Genomic DNA, 5,673 nt, shown 5'->3' with positions numbered 1-5,673 from the left:
GTTTGGTCTTCTTAAATACATACATTTCTGTAATGAAAAGGCCTGTATAAGCATCTCATAAGCATTGCCACCACAAAAAGAGCTTCTATAAATATATTTATACAAATAGATCTTTTTTTCCCTTTTCTTTGATTTCTTTGGTGATAGACCTAGTAGTGGTATTGCACTACTGGGGTATGCACGTTTTATAGTACTTTGGGAGTAATTCCAAATTATTCTCCTGAATGGTTAGACCAGTTCACAATGACACTAACAGTTCATTAGTTTACCTATTTTCCCACACCCTCTCCAGCATCTGTTATTTTCTTTTTCTGTCATGTTAGTTGATCTGATAGATGTGAGGTGGTACCTAAGAGTAGTTTTAATTAACATTTCTCTAATCAACAGTGATTTAGAGCATTTTTTTTCATGTGACTATTGATAAATTTGATTTCTTTGGAAAAGTGCCTGTTCATATCTCTGGACAATTTATCACTTGGTCAAAGGCTCTTATTTTTAAAAATTTGGCTCAGTTCCCTATATGTTTGACAAATGAGGCCTTTTTCTGAGAAACTTGCTGTAAAATTTTTAGCTACTATTTCATTGTCTATGATACCTTTTATCAAAATGTAGTTTCCCTTATGATCTCTTGTAATTAGGTCTATTTTTGCTTTTGCTTTGTGTAAGATCATGATTACTACCCTTGCCTTTTTTACTTCAGCTGAAGCATAGTAGATTTTGCTCCAGCCCATTATTTTAACTCTATGTGTTGCATATGTCTTTCTGTTTCAAGCATGTCTCTTGTGAACATTATCTTATTGGATTCTGGTTTCTGACCTATTCTGCTATGTACTTCCATTTTATGAGTGAGTTCATTCCATTCACATATGCAGTTATGATTACTAACTATATCTTTCTCCATCTTTTTCTTCTGTTTATCCTCTCTTTTTACCCTAACCTTCCTCAAAGGTCTGCTTTGCTTCTGAGCACTGCCTCCCTTGATCAGCCCTCCCTTTCATCACCTCCCCTTTCTTTTTTCCCCTTCTCCTCCTACTTCCCTGTTGGGTAAGCTAGATTTCTATACCCAGCTGAATGTGTATATATATATATATATATATATATATATATATATATATATATATATATATATATATATGTATATATTCTTCTCTTTTTGAACCAATTCTGATGAGAGTGAAGTTTAAGGATTGTCCACTCCCCCTCATTTTTCCCCACTATAAAAGCTCTTCCTTGGGCACCTCTTTTTTTGTGAGATTCTCTCCCCTTCTACCTCTCCCTTCCCCCCTTTCCCAGTGCATCACATTTTCTCACCTCTTAATTTTATTTTTTTTAGATAATCTCATCATAGTCAATTCATACCCCTGCCTTCTGTCTATGTAGGCACCTAGATGCCATAAGAGTGATAAAGTTCTTAGGGGTTACATATATCATCTTCCCATATAGGAATATAAACAGTTTAACCTTATTGAGTCCCTTATGATTTCTCTTTGATGTTTACCTTTTTATGCTTCTCTTGAGTCAACGTCAAGTTTTTATTTAGCTCTGCTCTTTTCATTAGGAATGCTTGAAAGTCCTCTATTTGTTTAAATATCCATTACTTCCTCCCCCCCACACCCCAAAAGGATTCCACTTGGTTTTGCTGGGTAGATCATTCGTGGTTGTAATCCTAGCTCCTTTGCTTTCTGGAATATCATATTCCAAGCCCTCCACTCCTTTAATGTGGAAGCTGCTAAACTTTAAGCTATCCTGACTGTGGCTCCTTGAAATTTGAATTGTTTCTTTCTGGATGCTTGCAATATTTTCTCCTTGACCTGGGAGCTCTGAAATTTGGCTATAATATTCCTGGGAATTTACATTTTGGGTCTGTTTCAGGAGGTAATTAGTGCATTCTTTCTATTTCTATTTTACCCTCTGGATCTAAGATATCAGGCAAGTTTTCCTTCATAATATTTTGAAATGTAATGTCTACGCCCCCTTTTTTTTTAAATCATAGCTTTCAAGTAGTCCAATAATTCTTAAATTATCTCTCCTCGAACTGTTTGTTTTTCCAATGAGATATTTCCTATTTTCTTCTATTTTTTCATCCTTTCAACTTTGTTTTATTATTTCTTGATGTCTCGTGGAGTCATTAGCTTCTACTTGCCCAGTTCTAATTTTTAAAGAATTACTTTGTTCAGTGACTTTTTGTACCTATTTTTCCATTTGGCCTATTATGTTTTTTAAGAAGTTCTTTTCTTCATTGAATTTTTGTGCCTCTTTTACCAGGCTGTTAGGTCTTTTTTTTTTTTTCATAATTTTCTTGTGTCATTCTCATTTCTTTTCCCATTTTTTCCTCTACCACTCTTATCTCTTTCTTTGACACGTCCAGGAGTTCTTGTCGGGCTTAGGTCCAATTAGCATTTTTTTCTTTGAGGCTTTGTTTATGGCTGTGTTCATATAGTCTTCTTCTGAGTTTGTGTCTTGGTGTTTCCTATCACATTAGTAGCTTTTCATGGCCAAAGTTCTATTGCTGTTGTCGTTTGTTCTTTTTTTCAACCTATTTCTTGACTTTGAATTTTATGTTAAAGTTGGGCTCTCCTCACTCAGAGATGGGGAGGTATTGTCCCAAGTTTCAGGCTTTTTTGTGCTACTGTTTTCGGAACTAGTTGGAGGGCTCTGCAAGTATATGGTGCTTCTACTTTGATGTGATCACTGCTCTCCTGGTCTGCGCTCTGGTCTTGTGGGAGTGGGGGGTGGAGAAAAGATCTGTTCTCCTGCAGCCACAAATGTTAGCACTTCTCTGTCTCAGAACTGAGACCCAGAACTGAGACTTAGAACTGAGGCCATAAATTGTATATGGGCAACAAAGTTGCCAAACAGTGCCAGGCTCTGCACACAGTGCCAGCAAAGGGTCCCCTGTAATCTCTTTCTGACCAGTTGTCTTATCCCCTTACTATCTCTGGGCTGAGAGCTCCCAAGGCTGCTGCTGCTGCTGCTGCATGTGCTCCAGGCTGGCCTCCAACCTGGGAGCACAGACCTCTCCTGCCAACCTCCTAAGTTGTCAGGCTAAGAAAATGTCTCACCTCCACCTTTTGCTGGCCCTGCCACTCCAGAATTCGATTTGAGGCATTGTTTTGAAGTTGCTTGGTGGGGAATGTTGGGAGAGTTTGACAGGGCTGCTGCCCCAGCGACACCACCTTGTCTCTGCCTCCTCCAAGCTTAATTTCAACTGTGTGTGCAAAGAGGAAGGTTGGAGGTGCCTGCCTTGTGTCTGTCCAGCTGTCTGTCCAGCTGATCAACTGCAGAATCAGCATAGAAAGGTTTCTCAGAAGAATCCTGTTCAAATCTTTTTGTATATCTACTCAGCACTCTTTGCAGAACTTAGTATTGATTATGAGACATGGGAGATGCTACCAAAGGACAGCCCAGCATGGCTTGCCTGCATTAAAGAAGGCTCTGTGCTCTGTGGGCAAAGCAGATTCGTAGTCTCACAAAGGAAACATGAGATGTACACAGTCATCTCCATTCTCAGCGTTCTAACAGAGTACTTGTACCCAACCTGTGGTAGACCCTTCTGAACTAGTTATCACACTGCTCAGCCACAGCCAAACACACTGTACTCTGGCCCCACACCATAATGTCCCTGATCCTTTTCAGAAACAAAGGACAAACAGCAATGGTAGTATTAAGGATGTGGTGGCAATGACTTTGAAGTTTCATGAGATATTTGGGGATATCACTTTTTGTCCCCTCAGTTCTTTATGGACCACAATTTTTCAGCTGAGCTGGAAAGAGAAGAAAGTCTCTTCCTTCTCTTCAGTGAAAAGCACTATCCAGGGGGAAAAAAGACTGAAAAGAAAGACTGAGGAGTATAAAGATACAGAGGCAGATCTTCTTGGTAAAAAGGAAGCATCATAGACTAACACCCCATGATGAAATTGTGGCCCATATAAATTAATAACACCGGCCAGTATTTGCATAGCGCTTTAAGCATAGTGTTTGCAAAGCACTGTACACATGTTATTTTATTTGATTCTCACAGCTACCCTAGGGGTTAGGTGCAATTATTATTCCCATTTTACAGATGAGGAAACATGAGACTGAGAGAGGTTAATTTGTTTGCCCAGGGTAAGGCAGCTAATAAAGGCCAGGTTTAAGCTCAAGTCTTACTGACTCCAAGTTTGGCCCTTATACCTACAATACCACCTACCTGCAGAGTGGCACTATCTGTGCTCTCTTAAAGCAAAGTAGGATAACACCACCTTTTGGGAATGCATGGCCAAATATTGATTCTGATTGAGAATTTCATCCACTAAACCTTCCTGTCCTTTCCTCCACTAGATCTTTCTCACAGTAAGTAAGTATTTTCATCAAGCATTGCCCATTTTGAACTTGTGAAGTTGATTTTTTTAACCCAACTGTAGAACTTTACATTTGTGACTATTACATTGCACACGATTAGATTTGGCCTTTTATTCTAGTCTGTCAAGGTCTTTTTGGATTCACACTTGTCATCCAGTATATTTGCTATCATTTCAAGCTTTTTATCATTTATAAACTTGAAAAGCTTGCTCCCTATGTATAAATTTTGATTCAACTATTCCCTCCACCTCCCAAGATTCTTGTCTCACATGAACTGGGTCTTAATTCAAAGGTGACTCCAAAAGAGTGATTCTTGGCATGTTTTGCCCCTACTCAAGAGTTTATTCTGGGAAATCTTCAAATATAGCTTAAGTATGATTCATATTGAGGTTTCTGCAAATGTGGATAACAACATCCTTACATTTACATATAAATGTATATACAATTTATATATTATATTTATATTTACCTTACACATTTACCATTATAGCTATTCTTTTTCCACAAAGGCAATTCCGAAGGTGCAAAGGACTCATAGGAGACCATAGATACATACACAAAACACTCAGAATAGCTCATGAGAAATCAATAAGATTCTCTTCCCTATTCAATCAATAGGATCCTCCTCTGTTGGGTTTGTTTTCTACTAATATCTTAGAGTCTTTTGGACTCCCCACAGAAGGGAACTGAAATTAAGTTTGCCAGGAGAGCAATGCCCTTCCAGTACAATGAATCCCTGGATCTACCCTGGGTCCTATACAGTCCTTCTCAGATGTATAGTCCCTTTTATATGTACTTCCCCCATGCCTTATGGTTTCAGCTTTCTCTGGAAGGAAAACACATTTTGGGGTTTGTAGACAAGAAACATCCTTCCTATTGGACCTGCATTGTCTGAACAACTCTCAGCAATAATATAGAGCAAAATACGGGTATTCTGTAATCCATACTATAATCTATTATTTCTCCTCTAGCTTGAGGGGTTCTATAGCCCAGAGGTCTCAAACTTAATTGGGAAAGATTTTAACAAATAAATAAAAATACAAAACAACCTAGATAATGTTATTTTGTGGTTTTCCAAGTCAATATGTAGCCTTACAGGCTCCTCCTATTTGATTTTGACGCTACTGCTAGAAGCAATACTCTTCTGTCTCCAAGAGGTATATGCTCAAGAATTCTACTTATCTCTCTAAAAAGAAATAAGGAAGGATTTATTAAGAACCTACTATGTGCCAGGCACTGTACTGCTTTACAACTATGACCTCATTTTATCTTCACAACAATCCTGGGAGATAGGTTATATTATTATCCTCATTTCACAGTTGAGGAAACTGA

Source organism: Phascolarctos cinereus, unplaced genomic scaffold (genome assembly GCF_003287225.1).
Source record: "Phascolarctos cinereus isolate Bilbo 61053 unplaced genomic scaffold, phaCin_HiC Scaffold_4;HRSCAF=312, whole genome shotgun sequence".
Taxonomy (NCBI): domain Eukaryota; kingdom Metazoa; phylum Chordata; class Mammalia; order Diprotodontia; family Phascolarctidae; genus Phascolarctos; species Phascolarctos cinereus.
The sequence above is the reverse complement of the archived record's forward strand: the minus strand, read 5'-3'. Positions refer to the sequence as shown.